Genomic DNA, 18,272 nt, shown 5'->3' with positions numbered 1-18,272 from the left:
ACACCTTTGACTATTCATCAACCAATCTATTATATAACTCTGTAAAGATACAAATAATAGAAAACCAATAATAAAGCAAATGGTATTTTCTATAGCAATGCAAATAAATGTTATCTTGCTTCCAGTCAAGACGGTGGTGTAGGAAAACGCAGTACTCTGAACTTCCAACAACCACCTCAAAATTACAAGTAAACTTCAGAACAACCATTACTGAGAACTGCCTGAAATCTAGCTGAACAGAAGTCCTATAACTAAGGATATAAAGAAGAAGCCACATGTGGTAGGAGCATCTGATATGCAGAACAGGCTGGTCTAACATCCATCTGTGGAGGTTAAAAATCAGAAGGGATAGCTTAGCTTTGAGAGTCTTCCCTGAAGAGCAAGGGGCACTGGCCCACAATAGGGCCATAACCCAGGGTTCCTGTACTGGAAAGAGAAGTCCTTATAACTGCTGGCTGTGAAAATTGTTGCTGAGTAGGGTGGATGGTTTTCTCTCTTAAAGGGTTCAAGCATGTGCTTACTTGGATTCACTCATTGTGAGCTCCAGTGTTGGGGCAGCAACTCAAGAGGTGCATCAGGGACATATAGGAAGGAACTGAATTGTATGGACTCAGGATGGGGGCTGGAGAGGCAGCTTTCTCCCAGACAGAAGTGCTGGCAGAAATCATTGTTCCCTTGCTGAATCTTCCCCAACAAAGCTGGCAGGCAACGTTTTATCTGAGTCTCCATCAACCTCACTAACACTGTTTGCCCTGCCCTGACGATCCTCTGAGATCCCATGCAACTTTCAAACCCACCCAAGCCATATCCAGTGGCTATTCCATACAAACAGCCTGTCAGCTCACATTACACTTTTTTCTAAAATCTTTCAAAGGTTCAAAACCCCCAAATAAGCAGCATCTGGCCTCTGTGTGCCCTGTATATCTTGGTAAATGGCCCCAGGCTGACAGTAGTGACAGGCAACCTCAATTTGCAGCTTGGTCTCTCCTGGTCACCTCTAAGCAGAACACAAGTAGTAGCCATCTGCAGATTTCTTTGTAGCTCATGCTGGGTGGCCCTGGGCAGGGCACAAGTGGCAGCTGATGTTGGTCTGTACCTCCTAGGAAGCCTCAGTGCAAAAGCACAGGATTCTCAGCTTCAGACAACACTGAATCACCACTCAATCATCTCCAGCAGTGTACCCACTCAAAGGCAGACTCATCAGAAGAGCTCCATGGAGTTAGCCCATGCACAGCAGCTCCTCTGTAATAGCCAGTCCTCAAAGCCAATTGGCCTAAGGATAAATCCCTTCCATTGACTTACCAACAGCAATCAAGGCTCAACTACAAAAGGAGGATGCACACAGCCCACAAGTTGTACCTTGGGGATATGTGGAGAGGCTGTGTCACTGGGCCCTACAGGACACCTACTAGATAAAGCCACTCTACCAAGGGAGGCAGTTGTACCAGCTCTACCTTACACATAGAAACAAACATAGGGAGACACCCAAAAATAACATGTCCCAAATGAAAGAACAGAACAAAACTCTATAAAAAAACAAAGCAAAATGGAAACATCTACCAGATGCAGAATTCAAAACACTGGTTACAGGGATGCTCAATGATGTAAGTGAAAACTTCAACAAACGATGGGAAACATAAAAATGGAGCTAGAAAACATTAAAAAGAACCAGTCAGAAATGAAGAATACACTGAAAGAAATGAAGAATACATTACAGGGGATCAACAGTAGAGTAAATGAATCAGAACATTAAATTAATTATTTGGGAAAGTAGGAAGCAGAAAACAACCAGTCAGAACAGCAAAAATAAAGAGAATGCAAAACAAAAAATGAGGATAGTTTAAGAAGCCTGTAGGACAACTTCAAGCACACCAACATTTTACATCATTGGGGCACTGAAAGGACAACAGAGAAAGCAAGAAATTGAATGTAAAAATAATGATAGATAACTTTTATAACCTGGTAAAGGAAATAGACATACAAGTCCGAGAAGTACAGAAAGTCCCATACCCAAAGAGGCCAACACCAAGACACAACATAATTAAAATGCCAAAGGTTAAAGACAAAAAGAGAATCTTAAAAGCACAAGAGAAAAGCAGTCAGTTACTACAGGAAAGCTCCCATAAAACTGTCAGCTAATTTCTCAACAGAAACTTTGCAGGTAAGAAGAGATTGGCACAAAATATTCACTCATGAAATGCATGAACCTAATAGCAATAAATACATTCCTATCAACAATTCTTAAATGCAAATGAATTAAATGCTCCAATCACAACATATATGGTGGCTGAATGGATAAGTAAATAAGACCCTTTTATATGTTGTTCAGAAGAGACTAACTTTAGATGAAAAGACACACACACTGAAAGTAAAGGGATGGAAAAAGTATTTCATAAAAGTGGAAACAAGTGCACAAAAAGCTGTGATAGCAATACTTGTATCAAAACAGACTTTAAAACAACAGCTGTAACAAGAGACAGAGAAAAACACAGCAGTTGCACTTCTGGGTATTTATTTGAAGAAACCCAAAACATTACATTGAAAAGACATATGTACCCGTATGTTCACTGCAGGATTATTTACCCCTAAGTGTTCATGAATAGATGAGTCGATAAAGAAGTGGTGCATATATACAACAAAACATGACTCAGATATAAAAAAAAGAATGAAATCTTGCTATCTGAAATAACATGGATGAACCTAGAGGGTATTATGCTAAGTGAAATAAATCAAACAGAACAGACAAATTCCAGATAATAAAACTTATGTGTGGAATCTATAAAAAAAAACAAGCAGAATAGAGAACAAGCACATAGAAAATATATTGATGGTTGCCAGAAGGGAGTTACAGAATAGTCATGGGATATAAAGAGCAGCATAAGGAATAATTATGTATGGTATCAGATGAGTACTAGGTCTATTGAGTGATCACTCTGTAAGTTAGAAGACAAATGTCTAATCACTATGTTCTACATCTGAAACTAATATAATATTCTATGTTAACTCTAGTGAAAAAAATTTAAAATTATTAAAATAACAAATGTTATCCATGGGAGACACAACTGATTACCTTCTGGTAGAAGAGACAACCTCAAACATTACATTTTATTGGTCTATAAGGTATTAATGCATTTTTAACATTAGAAGGTACATTTTGGCATTTCTTACTGCATATATATCTATTCAGATCCTTCTTTGAACTAATTCCTTCATTAGTTAGTGAGTTGAATAATATCTTTAACATGTTTGTTTTATATTTTATGAAAGTAATTTTCAATTTTTTAAAAGTGTAATTTATCTGAAACTATACAATAAGGGAGAGGACAGGCCTTCCCACCTTTTGGACTACCAGGTGCAGAAGAACACATACTATTAGGCAACTCCTCAAGCCTCACATAACTAGAGTCTAGACTTCCTGATCCTGTCTACATCTTTATCTTCTAACAATGTAGTGACAGACATTGCCTCTGTTCAAGAAAAAGGAAAATATATGCCTAATCTAGGTGACATATAATTGCCAAGGTTCACTCTTTTTACTTCACCCATTTACTTAAAAATATTTATTGAGAATTTGCCAGATTCTAGATCCCATGATTGGCATAACAGATGAAAAGATGACTAAGACAGTCTCTGCCTTCAAAGGCGCAAAATATGGTAAAAACATAAAAATACAGACCCATAAATAACAAATGATTATGCAATGAAGTAAGCAGGTAGACTAATAGAAGAGTGTACAAGACACAAGAGTGAGTTAATCTCTGCAGGATTCAGGAACCACAGAATACTTAGTGTGAAAAATAATATTTGAGATACGTGTTAAAATATAAGAGGGATTTGTTATTTGGAAAACTGGGACTTCTGGCCAAGATGGAGGCATAGGTAGATACATTTTGCCTCCTCACACAACCAAAAGAAGGACAACAAATTTAAAAACAAAAAATAACCAGAGCTGCCAGAAAATCGAACTGTATGAAAGTCCGACAACCAAAGAGTTAAAGAAGAAATATTCATCCAGACCAGTATGAAGGGTGGAGACGGGGAAGCCAGGGAGGAGACACCTTGTGGCAAGGTGGCAGCTGGAGGACCAGGGGAGGGGAAGGCAGTGGCTGGTGGACTGGGTGAAGCATCAGCTGGCAGAGCAGGCAGTCCCACCTTTGCATGCACATAAACCAGGAGGGACAACTGGGGAGCCAGACAAACTGTGCAACCCAGGGTCCCAGTGCAGGGAAATAAAGCCTCAAAACCTCTGTCCAAAAAAAATCTATGGGGGTTGAGGAGGCAGGAGAAATTCCCAGCCTCAAAGAAGAGTTCATTGGAGAGGCCCACAAGGTCCTAAAGCATACACAAGACCACCCTCCTGGAATCAGCACCAAAAGGGCCCAATTTGCTTGTGGGTAGCAGAGGAAGTGACTGGAAGCTGACCAAGAGCTAAGCAAGTGGCATTGTTCTTGCTCAGACCCCTCCTCCACATAGTTTCATAACTCAGCCAAGTGGGTTGCCCTGCCCTGGTAAATACCTAAGGCTCTGCCCCTTAATAACTGTGCAGAGACCAAAAAAAAAATTTGGTTCAAATGAAAGAACAGATCAAAGCTCCAGAAAAAAATACAACTAAGCAATGAAGAGATAGCCAACCTAACAGCTGCACAGTTCAAAACACTGGTAATCAGGAGGCTCACAGAAATGGCTGAGTATGGTTGTAAAATACAGGAAAAAGTGAAGGCTATGAAAAGTGAAATAAAGAAAATGTGCAGGGAACTGACAGTGAAGGGGAGGAAAATGGGACTCAAATCAACAGTTTGGACCAGAAAGAAGGAATAAATATTCAACCAGAACAGAATGAAGAAACAAGAATTAAAAAAAAAAAATGAGGAGTGGCTTAGGAACCTCAGGGACAACTTTACATGATCTAATATCCAAATTACAGGGTGCCAGCAGGAGAAGAGGAAGAGCAAGGAATTGAAAACTTATTTGAAAACATAATGAAGGAGAATTTCCCCAATCTGGCAAATGAAATAGAGTTCTAGGAAGTGTAGGAAGCTCAGAGAGTCCCAAAGAAGTTGGACGCAAGGAGGAGCACACCATGGCACATCGCAATTACATTACCCAAGATGAAAGATAAGGAGAGAATCTTAAAAGCATAAGAGAAAAGGACAGCGTTACCTACAAAGGAGTTGCCATTAGGCTATCAGCTGATTTCTCAAAAGAAACCTCGCAGGCAAGAAGGGGCTGGAAAGATGTATTTGAAGTCAGGAAAGGCAAGGACCTACATCCAAGATTACTCTATCCAACAAAGTTATCATTTAGAATGGAAGGGCAGATAAAGTACTGCCCAGATAAGGTGAAGTTAAAGGAGTTCATCGTCACCAAGCCCTTATTATATGAAATGTTAAAGGGACTTATCTAAGAAAAAGAACATAAAAAATATGGACAGTAAAATGACAACAAACTCACAGCTATGAGCAACTGCACCTAAAAAAAAAAATAAACCAAAAACGAACTAAGCAAACAGCTAGAACAGGAACAGAATCAGAGAAAAGGCCACCACATGGAGGGTTATCAGTGGGGGAGAGAGAGGTGGGGAGAAGGGGGAAAAGGTACAGAGAACAAGTAGCATAAATGGTAGGTAGAAAATAGACAGGGGGAGGGTAAAAATAGTATAGGGAGTGTAGAAGCCAAAGAAGTTATATGTATGACCCATGGACATGAACTAAAATGGGAGGATGCGAGTGGGACAGGGGTTGCAGGGCAGAGGGGAATAAAGCAGGGGAGGTGGGACAACTGTAATAGCATAATCAATAAAATATATTTAAAAATAAGAAATAAATAAAAATAAAAATTTACAGAGCTATCAACAAATGAAAAAAGAAAAAGAAAATTTGGGTGAAGGTATTCTAGGCAGAAGTAGAAGTCTTGTCAAAGACCCATTATATACAAAGAGTAGTTTTTTATAAAATTCGGAGCCTAATGTTAAGGAAAGAACGGCAAGAGATAAAACCAAATTATGAAGGACTTTTACTGCCATGTTTTACTTTTATCTCATAAGTGATATGGCCTTATTAAAGGGATTTAAGATAGGGAGAAATGACCAAATTGTATATTACAAGATCTTTTTGATGGAGCTATAGAAGATAGAACAAAAGGAATTAAGGTCCAATACAGAGAAGAACATCTATTATACTGTTGCACTGCTCCATGCAAGAAATACTGAAACTTGAGTGGTAGTCATGGGGATGACAGAGGAGACATTATAGTAAGGATATTATAACAGCTAGAAGGTAGAATTAATAAGAGTTTCATTTTTTGCTTTGCATGTGAGGTGTGACTGAAAAGGAATAATTTAGGATGGTACCTAAGGATCTGGTTTGCAAATGACCTTGAATAGTGGAATAGAGAAGGAGAGCCCATTATTGAAAGGTGATGGTATATCTGATGGTATCAAGATAATTAAGTTTGTTGAGTCTTGGAAGCCTTTTTATTGAAGTATGATTAACTTGCAATATTATATTAGTGTCAGGTGTACAACATAGTGAATTACCACAATTAAGCCAGTTACTTTTGGCTGCCATACAAACTTACTACAATATTATTGACTATATTCTCTATATTTTTTGTTATATCCCTTTGACTTATTTATTTTATAACTAGAAGTTAATCCCCTTTACCTATTTTGCCTAAGCCTCTCGCCCTTACCCCAAGTATGTGGAGCCTTGAGACTTTCAGGTGGTAACAGAATGGAATCAAGGCCCAGACATTTAAATATTAGATTCTTCAGTGGATAGACGCAAGGTAACAACTTAGAAGTTAATGGGATACCCCAGTAAGAGCATAAGTAATAGTCTTCACAGTATTCATCATTCCCAAGAGTGACTTTCCATACTGTTATTAAAATATCAAAATAATTTAAGATTATAATGTGCCAAATATAAAGGACAGTGCTTGCACGTGCAAAATAAATCCCAACTCATAAAGATTAAAACCTAAGATTTATGCCTTCTTATGTGTTAGTAGATAAATATAACTTCTAAGGATTACTTTTGTTTCTGGCCACATCATAGTAACTAGTACTGAATTTTCCTTTCTGCAGTGGTTAACTAGAAAACTGGGCAAAATGTATGAAAGAGGTGATTCCATTCAATGTGCACCAGGCAGTATAGTTCAGGGGGGAAGAGAAGCTAGTGATGCAAGCCCCAAAATCATACCTACTTTATATCAGCAGGTATTATCCAGGCCACTGCACAGGGAAAGGGAACGCAGCAGAATACAGAGGTCTCACTGAGTTGAGGAGACAGATACTAAAGTTCAGAGAAGTGGAGGTAGCACAATTTGCAGAGAAGAGTGGGATTCAGAGAAAACATCCAGAATTGGGAGAGGAGTCCCCTTGATTCTGTTGGTGAGCTGCGTATGCACAACCAAGGAGCTGTAGACTGAAAAGTTCCCACAGATAACACAAGGTTGGGAGAGTTTTGGGGTCCACACAGCCAGAGTGACAAGATATTAAACACTTGGGTAATTAGTAAAGGTCCCTTAATAAAGGGCTACATTAACCCTGGAGTAAAGGCTACACTAAGACCCACCCTAAAAAAGTTTAAAATAAAATTCTGAAAAGATCACTGTGATATCCAAATTATTTAACTGCCTGTCAAAACTAAATTAAACACCTTCTAAAGAAATTACAATCTAAACACCTAATAATATAATATTTACAAGGCCTGGAATCCAATAAAAATTTAATGAACATGCAAAGAAGAAAATGTGACCCATTACAAGGAAAATAATTAACCAATAGAAACAGATGCAGAAATGACAGAGATGATGAAATGAGAAGAAAAGGGGGGTTAAAAACAGTTATAAATATTTTCAATGATTTATTGGAAAACATGGGCATGAAAAGTAGCAAATAGAACTGGAGCTGAAAATGCAAATTTTCATTTAATTCATTTTCATACTTGACTTGTCATTCTTAGTTTCTTGCTGCTTACTTATTTTTGTGATTCCATCTTATATTCCTTTTTTAAAAATATATTTTATTTTATTTATTTTTAATTTATTTTTATTTTAATTGTTATTCAAATACAGTTTTCTGCCCTTTACCCCCATCTCAGTCCAACCCCCCAGACCTCCCCACCTCCCTCCCATTTCCACACTCCCCTTTGTTTTTGTCCATGTGTCCTTTATACTTGTTCCTACAAACACTTCCCTTTTCCCCTGAAATTCCCTCCCCTCTCCCCTCTGCTCATTGTCAGCCTGTTCTCAACTTCAGTGTCTTTGGTTATATTCCTTTATACTTTAAACTCTTTGCTATTTTATAGTCTGGATTTGATCATTTAAATATCCAAAGTGGATCTTGTTGATCTAATTTGTTATTTGCTCTTTCTGTTGACTTTCATTCCTGGAGTTTGTTTTCTTGCGTATTATTAGATGAACTTTGTGAGCTCAATTTTTAAAAATCTTAATTTTCAGTTGCATAGAGGATCTACGGAGGACATGCTTTTTCCTTAAGAATATTGGTGATTGTTTCCATTAGGAAGCGGGGGATTTTTTTCATCTAAAGCTACTTTAGTCTCTATAAGATTTGTGACAGGGGCCTTAGATGCAGATTCTCTACCTTGCAGATTGTTTATGATTTAGGATCCTCAAGGCTCTTCTGCTATAAGCATTTGAACTTGGGGAATTTCCTTTTTGTTCCCATTTGTTCTTTGTTAGCTGCTCATTCATCCTTAATCTAGCTTTAGCTCACTGGGATTGTGTGAGGGGAGTCAGAGGGTACATGCATGTGGGTAGGGGGAGTGGGAAAGACTTGAAGATTTCCATGATATCCTACAAGCCCAGGAAAGCATTAAAAAGTGGGTTTTATTGAGACTACAAGTCATCTACGATAATGTGGAAAGTAAAGTTATGGTTTGTCTCTTGCTCGACCTGTTACAAATATTTTGGAAGGCAGAGTTGTGTGTAGAGACTGGTTGTACGAAGTCCATGATATTTATAAGTTAGAAAATCTTCACTGTGACTCACTGTGTGATCTCCCGCAAGTTAGTTGAGCTTTTTGAATCTCAAAGAAATTAATACCTGCATGTTAGGTTTGTTCTGAGGATTAACATAGATGAAGCCCCTGGCACTTAGTAACTATTCAACTAAAACTTTCTTTCCATCTCAACTTCCCCTTGACGCAGAATTCCTGTTTTGCTGATCTTCCCACCAACAGATATGTTCACACCCCAACAACTTCTCTGACCTGTGGGAAAAGTAGAGAACCCATGTGGTTCCTCTTCCATTTTCTCTATATTTCCCTTGTCCCAACCACTAAATCCATCCAAAATGGGAAATACAGTCACCTACATTTTGCCATCATTCTAGATATAAGTTGTTATACATAATAATGTTTATTATGTGCTTAAAATTTTATATATATTTTTGTTATACATATCAAGCTCATAGGATAGACAGTTTTATTACTATTTTCAGAATGAAGAAAAAAGAGCATAGAGAAAAGAAGCAATTTGGTGTCACAGAACTAGTCAGTGCAGACTAAGATTCAAGCTGAGGGCTGTTCATCCTCAAACTCGTACTCTTTCCACTATGTCACTTTAATTCTTTCGGCTAACAGTCTTTAACAAGGAGCATGATTAGACAGTGTTGGCTAAATTATTCAGGGTAAGTTGAAATGATTAATAATTTATCAACAACAACAAAAATTCTAATTCTATTATGTGCCGGTTTTTTGGTTTTGGGTTTTTTGGTGGGGGTTTGTTGTTGTTGTTGTTGTTTGAGCAATCAAGTTGGCAAATATCTTAAGGGAAATATGAATATAAGTGAGGTTTGAGGAGGAGCTTTTCCACTTATGCTCTAGATTCATGATTTAGAACAACATGTTCCCAACGAGTAATTGAATAAAATATGACTTTTGAAAGAAACAAGAATTGTGAAATGTGTCCTGGGCCACAAAGGTACTGAATGGTGCTTATGCTTGGAACCTTAGCTTTGTAATTTTTGACAAGCACTTAGGAATTCACGGCCAGCAGGATTTTCCTGATTTTCTCCTAGAATTGAAACATTGACCAACCCTGGTGAATAAGGAGGGTTTGTGGATTTTTGCATCTTAGTGACGCATAGTAACTGCTCATAGACATGTGTCCTAACTGGGTCACAAATAGGCAGCATGAGAAATGGATGATGGGCAGGAATGAACTTAAAAGGGAGAGAGAAGTCAGAGGTCAGAAACTTTTGAGAGGAGCCCTCCAAATGGAAAACTAATGATCACATACTTGGTTTGGTTAAGAGACATAGCCAAGATTCAGTTTTCAAGAACATGAAAATTTGAGACAGAATATTTGTGTGAAGTGTTGTCAGCTAAGGGGGGGTTTTATAAACAGATTAGATGCAGGGATTGAGTTTGTTTGCAAACACTACAAACTCTTTTCTTTTTCTAATTGAATTTGTTGGGGTGACACTGGTTAATAAAATTGTATAGGTTTCAGGGATACAATTCTATATAATATTCTGATTGGGTTGGTTTTGATGACTTAATGTCTACATCATCTCTGCTACTTACTGTGTGCATACACACAGACATTTTAACTTTCTTGCACTTCTGTTTTTTCATCTGTGAAGTGAGGAGACTGATCCTTATCTTGCAATGGGGATTTAAAGATTAGGCATAATATATATAACATGTTTGACACATACTAGGTGATCAGTATACAGTGGTTTTCTCCTTTCTTAAAGGAAAGTTTTGAATATATAGCTATTTGACCATGTTATATACTCTGAGAAGTTTCAAAGCCATTAATTACCTAAAGCTATATAAAATAATGTAAGTTCAGAATGAAATTTCAGAACCCTGATTTCATTCTTCTCATGGTATAGTTTTAATGGAGAGTAAGCTGGCAACCAGTACCAGCTCTTTGGGTTTGTGTGAGTTAGCTCAGTCTTAGTATACATCCAACCATAATTTTAGCTATTATTACAGCACAAAACTTTATTCTGTCATTCTGGCATAATGTGACCCATCTGAAAGATACGTCGGCACTAGCAAATCATAACTCAAAAGAAGATGAGGTGTCAGAGTCATGGCAAAGCAGTGTTTAAGACCATTACCACAGATTTGTCAGGGCAATGAGCATTACTAGTTACAGGTATTTGACCTAACCCCCACCATGAAGCTTTCATGAATTCTAGAATTTAAGTAAAGAATATATGGATATCAAAAGAGCAGATCATTCAGCCAAGTGTAAATACCCCCAATTTTCTCTATTATAGAGGTGCATAAGCCTTGGAATAGAGAAAAGTTTTCTAGTGAATAGAAACAAAGACTGAATACACAAATGAACAATGGCTAGACTACATAAAAATAGAATTTTGACCACAGGACTGCAGCAACCTTCTCAGATAAACAATCTTCTTACCCATAATAAACAACCCAGGAAGCCAACTTGTTATAAGTCAGATTTGTAGGAGGCCTGATTGCTATCTCTAGTGACAAACCAGGAAGCTAAATAATAACTTCTCTGACAGTCCAAAATGCCCAACACTTGACTGCCTACAGCATCTCTAATTTTTACCCCTGTTTCCAGCAGAGGATCAATAAAAACAATCAAGTATGAGCCCCTAACCAATAAATAGCATAGAGTGCCCCACTTCTAGTTATCTCACCTCCAGTGTCCCCTTGCTGACAGTGCCCAACAGAATATACAAGGAGTCTTCCCCCTTTTTCCACTATGAAGTTTCCCACTCCTCTGCCTGCTGTTGAGTCTCTGACAGAATACACGTGATGATGGCTGACTCCCTAAGTAGAGTAAGCTCTGAATAAATTGCTGTTACTTTTTTTTTTCATTTGGTTGGTCTTTATTTCCACACCAGGCAAAAATCTGCTAAGTAATAATAAAAGGAACCAAATCTCAACTGCAGAATAGCTGTTTACAATTCTTCCCAATTTACAAGAGTCAATGCCATGCCGTGTCCTTTTCATCCTGCTTGTCCATTTTCTGTCAGTGTCATCTCCTTTCTTTTAAAGTTATTTTTACTTATATCTGTGGTCATTCAGGGTCTCCTTAGAGCTCACATGGATGATTATAATATCCCCTAAACCAAGGGTGTCTAACCTTTTGCATGTCTGGGCCACATTGGAAGGAAGAATTGTTTTGGGTCACACACTAAATACACAAAAACTAATGAAAACTGGTGAGCAAAAAAAAGGTTGTAAGTAAATTTATGATTTTGTGTTGGGCCACATTCATAGCCATCCTGGGACGCATGTGGCCTGCATGCTGCGGGTTGGACACCCCTGCCCTAAACCAACCAACTTTACTTTCTTCACATTCGAATCCACCTCAATCATTGCAACTAGATATACAAGGTCTGCCCGGAAAAAGTCTGCCATTGTTAATGTAACAAGAATGATTATATTCAATGTAACCTGGCAGCCAAAGAGAGTAGACTGGATTGCACATGTATGAAATACAACAACTTCCTTGTACTAGTTAGTGGAGGTGGTAGATGACGCTGAGTGAACATATGTACTGTGTGGCCCATGCATTCAAAATGACTGAGGGAGTAGAGCAACAAATCTGCATCAAACTTTGCATTGTTTGAACATTCCTCTGCAGAAACTATTTGGATGATTCAGAAGGCTGCAGCTATGGGCAACTGGTGATTGGCAGCTTCATCAGGGGATAATGCACCTCCTCATGCATCACTGTCTTGTGCAGAGGTTTTTGGCAAAACCTCAAATCACCAGGTGACTCAGGCCCTCTACAGTCCAGATTTGGCAACCTATGACTTCTGACTTTTCCCAAAACTAATATCATCTTTGAAAGGGAAGAGATTCCAGATCATCAATGAGATTCAGAAAAAATATGATGGAGAAGCTGATAGAGATTGGGAGAACTGTGTAAGGTCCCAAGGTGCCTACTTTGAAGGGGACTGAGGTGTCACTGTTCTATGTATAATGTTTCTTGTATCTTGTATCATCTTCAGAACATGTCTCTATTTTTCATATTACATGGCTGGATACCTTCTGGACAGACCTCATATAGTTTGATGTTGTCATTTATCTGACCAAAAACTTTAAGTGGGAACATTTTCAGTTTAAGAAAACAACTGTCCTCCATCAAAATCCCAGTAAGTTATTTTGTGGACATCCACAAATTAATTCTGAAGTTCACACGGAGAAGCAAAATAGCCAACACAATATTGAAGCAGAAAAATGAAATTGGAGGACTTGTACCACTCAACTTCAAAACTTACTCTAAAGCTACAGTAATCAAGTCAATGTGCTCTTGGCAAAAGAACAGATAAATAGATCAAAGAAATGGAATAGAGAGCCCAGAAGTAGACTAACATAAACATAGTCAACTGATCTTTGACAAGGGAATAAATGCAATACAATGGGGCAAAGATACTATTTTCAACAAATAGTACTGGAAAAACTGGACATTGCATGCAAAAAATTAATTGAAACACCTTTGGCCCTCACGAAAATTAACTCAGAGTGGATCATAGACTTAAATGGAAAACACAAAACTATGTATAATATGAATATATTTAAATTTTATTTTTTAGAAAAGAAGATACTGGCTAATAGCCACTGAAGCAATCTTTCACAAACTTTCACTATAGAACATAAAATGAAAAGGAAAAAAGTGTTATTACATTGGAAACAAAGTTTCTTGTTTTAAAATAAATTTGTCTACTGTTTATAGGAACTGTTAAACTATGTTTGGAAAAAAATTTGGAGACCTATTCTTGTTTGCCTTATAAAACCTCAAGAACTTCCGGTCATCTGAAAGAACTAGAAAGATATTTCACTTCTCATTTGTCTGCTCAGGAGCCAGAACTAGAAAACTTTGAAGCCATGTCTTTGTTGGATGGGTGTTGATTATGAAAGAGAAAAGAAAAATTGTGACCCTGGAGTCCAAGGTATTGACCCTAAAGAGTGGTTAACAAAAGAGAGATGCTTAGACATGCTAGAATCGGTAAATTTCTCCTTAACCACTGTGGAAAAAAATACATAAAGACATACAATTACCAACTGACTCAAAACAAACAATTTCAGAATGTGTCAGTCAGGATATAAAAACCTTAAAAAAGCTGCTTTTTCTCAACTTTGTTCGACAAGTCAGTTTTTCAATTGAAATACATAGCAGGTGAATTTGGCAGTCTGGAGTTTTGCTTGGTCCATGCTGTTTCACACACTTGTTCCCCTTCAGCTTCCACTCTAATCCTTGGATTAAAAAAAGTGTTTCTCCAGCAACATTTTTTACCCCACAATCAGATTTGTATTGTGCCATGTATAATGTGCAATTTTTTGCCCAAATTTTGTAGGGAAAAATAAAGATGTGCATTATAATGGGTAGTGCCTGAAATATCTGTCCTTGTGTTATGCAATTATTTGTTACATAAAATTTCTTGTGTCATAATATATTAAAAAACAAATGCTAAAATTCCTTTGTAATACAAAAAACTATCTAAATATAAATAATAAATAATTGACTTAAAAATTTAAATGAAATTTCTTATCCTGAAAGTTTGCGCCAAAAACATGGGTGTGCATTAGACACGGCAAAACACAGTAATATACTGCTCGTTGAAAGACCGTTAACAATTTTAGTTACTGTTATCCTGTTTGCACAATTGAAATACTTACGCCAAGAATATTACAAAATACTCTCCTTCCTTCCATGAAATCTGAGTTGCCTAGAGCCACATAAAGGCCATTGTCATTTCCAAGGAATTTGAATGATGGATTTCAACACTTTTTACCACTTGTTGACTGGTGTGAGTCATTAAGCTTTTATAGTTGAAAAAAGACTGAGCCATCCATCCACATGCAGATGTTATCTATTCCTAATTGCCTTTTCTATTCTAATTCACCTTCCAACTAAAATGCTGAAAAGGTTTCGTGGCAAATAGTCATAAAATTAGCTTTGTGCTCTGATTTAGAATTCTGAGGTTCTGAGTTATGGAAAAAATAAATAAAGTTTCATAACGTTCCCATGATCATCATGATGTAAAATAATGCAGGTATTAACAAATTAGCAGGAAGTACAGTGAAGTGTTAATAGTATTTTTCTCCTTGTGTCATGACCATAAGTGATTTATTTTCTCCTGTCTACCTGTATTTTACATTCTAAATTTTCTATGATAAAACTACATGTATAAAACTTGACTGAAACATAAAAAGTATAATTAAATTGTTCTGTATAAACATGACTTTCCTTTTTTAAATTTTATTTTAATTGTCGTTCAAGTACAATTTTCTATCTTTTGCTCCCATCCCAGCCCACCCACCCAGCCCTCCCCACCTCCCTCACATTTCCACCCCCCACCCCCCCAGTTTTTGTCCATGTGTCCTTTATACTTGTTCCTGTAAACCCTTCCCTTTTTCCCCTGAAATTCCCTCCCCTCTCCCCTCTGGACACTGTCAGCCTGTTCTCTATTTCAGTATCTTTGGTTATATTTTGCTTGTTTGTTTGTTTTGTTGTCTAGGTTCCTGTTAAAGGTGAGATTGTATGGTATTTGTCTTTCACTGCCTGGCTTATTTCGCTTAGCATAATGCTTTCCAATTCCATCCACACTGTTGCAAAGGGTAGGAGCTCCTTCTTTCTTTCTGCTGCATAGAATTCCATTGTGTAAGTGTATCATAGCTTTTTGATCCATTCATTTATTGATGGGCACCTAGGTTGCTTCCAACACTTGGCTATTGTAAATTGTGCTGCTATATGAACACTGGGGTGCATAGATTCTTTTGGATTAAACATGACTTTTCATCACCAACAAAATAAGCTAAACAACTTAGCTGCAGGCTATTAATCTAAAAATGAAAATCCAAAGTAAGAGACACCAAGCATTTATTTCAGATCAAAAGGAATTGTAATCTGGGGCCATAGATTCTGTCAGAAATCAAATTATATCCCAATTATGGGTAAATGCAAGGGGATTTTATGAGAGGAGGAAATAATTACATAAATAGAAGAAAGGAATTTCTATTGGTGCTAACAAGCTAGGTTACTCTTTAGCTCTACATGGCTGGTTACTGATTCTAAAGAGTCCAAAATCACCAGGATGTTTGCTTTCCTGCTAGCTTTACAGCTGTAAGACAGTGTCAGTTTGGCTGAGGCCAAAAGTTATTTTTTCCAGTTCAAACATTCCAGAATTTCAAGAAGGTGCACAATGCTTTTCCTCTAGAATGCCCTACCTCTATTTTAAAATGGCTCTACTTACATCAACTTTTCACAAAACTAATGGGCTTTCCACAAATGGGCTCTAACTTGTCTTTCCACAATTTTATTTTTCATTTTTTCATTATGACCCATCACATACTTTTTCCTTTAATAAAAAATAACTTTTTTCCTGGCTGGTGTAGCTCAGTGGATTGAGCGCGGGCTGGGAACCAAACTGTCCCAGGTTCAATTCCCAGCCAGGGTACATTCCTGGGTTGCAGGTCATGGCCCCCAGCAACCGCACATTGATGTTTCTCTCTCTCTCTCTCTCTCTCTCTCTCTCCCCCTCCCTTCCCTCCCTAAAATAAATAAATAAATAAATAATCTTTAAAAAAAGATAAAAAAAGATGATACTGTAAAAATATATTTAATCACATGGAAAGATGCTTTTTTAAAAAATAACTTTTTATCATTTTCCATATAGACCCTACACTGTCATAACTGAATAGTTGTTATTCTGTTTGGACATGGATTTTTCTTCATGTCTGTATCATTTCAGACTCCAAAAACTTACAAATTTATTGAGAAGCTTTTATTAAAATAAATACCTTTCTTTCTGCATAATTTCTGTACAGCTTCTTTCTTTATTCCTTATAGAATTAATGCAGGCATCATCTTCTGTATTAGATATCTTTCCTGCCTTCATGCCTTCATTCTTTCATTTCATAGTTCCTTTCTTCTTTTCTATTTTTTATTGTTGGTCATGTACAGTTGTCTCCATTTTCACCACACCAAGCCCCACCTGCCCCACCTGCCCCACCCACCCCACCCATCCCTGCCTCCCACCCTCAAACCTACCCCCTTTGGCTTTGTCCATAGGTCCTTTATACATGTTCCTTGATGTCCCTTCTTCTATTATCCCCTATTATCCGTCTCCCCACTTCTCTCTTGTTACTGTCAGTTGGTTCATTATTTCAATGTTTCTGGTTGTATTTTTAAATAGCTAACGTGGTCACTATTCCTCTAAATTTCTCTTTTAGATATCATTTCCAAATGTACATTCTTGGTTTGGGTATTCTGAAGCATTTAAGACTCACACACTTGATAAAGGAATGTCTGGCTAAAAGAATGATTATATCAGCAGAAGGTAGCAAACATCATGTACTATCTTATCTGATTAGTCCTGGAGAGGCATAATAAATGGGGAGACAAATGTGAAAAGTTATCAGAATATTACTTGAACTAACTGGCAGCTTTTGCATCCAAGTTTGGATCACATTACTTAAAATTTACTTTCAGGTCTCTGATTCCTAGAAGTCAGGTTTATAAAACTAGTCATTATCTAATCCTTGTATATATTTAGCCATATAACTAATGACTGACTGTTCTATGGAAGTCGTTTTCATTTCTGTGCTGAAAAAAGCCCATTCCTTTTTTCTAGTGTTAATGACTGCATTTGGTATATTTTTTTTCTCTTCTGTCTTTATTTTCCCCTTCCCATTCTCCCTCCCCAATCCCCCTCTGTTTCTCTTTCTTCCTTTCCCTCCTCTTCCTTCCTTCTTCTACTCAGCTTCTTTCATTTACCTATTTCTTCTCATTAATGCATTGCCTTTTAAAATTTAACCTACAAAATTAATTTGACCATATCATGCATTGTCAGAAACTCCCTGGTTCTATAATCTTAGTTTGGCTATGAACAGATATAGGAATGAGGATTTTGAATACATAAGTCTTTAGATTATTCTTTTATTAGAGGGACTTAAGATGAGAGCTATAATCTTTTTCTAAGAAAATAAAACTTCTTTAAAAATTCAGTTATTAGGGTATTTGGTAAATATCACATGTAAGATCTGGAACTTTAGAAACATATGCATGATTTGTGAATTTTTTGACTTTTCACTCACCTGTTGGACTTCTGTTATGAACCTTTCATTTATAATTAATATACTAATTAGTTCTGTAAGCATTTTGGTGGTACCTGCTATATGCAAGGCACCACACTAAGTATTAGGAGTGCAGAAATAAATGAGACACAGTCTGTACCCTCAAGAACTTACAACAATATAGGGGATGTAGATAAATACAGCCAATACACTATAGTTCAGTGTGAAAAAT

The sequence above is a fragment of the Phyllostomus discolor genome, chromosome 6, assembly GCF_004126475.2.
Source record: "Phyllostomus discolor isolate MPI-MPIP mPhyDis1 chromosome 6, mPhyDis1.pri.v3, whole genome shotgun sequence".
In the NCBI taxonomy this organism is placed as follows: Eukaryota; Metazoa; Chordata; class Mammalia; order Chiroptera; family Phyllostomidae; genus Phyllostomus; species Phyllostomus discolor.
This window is presented reverse-complemented; position numbering follows the sequence as displayed.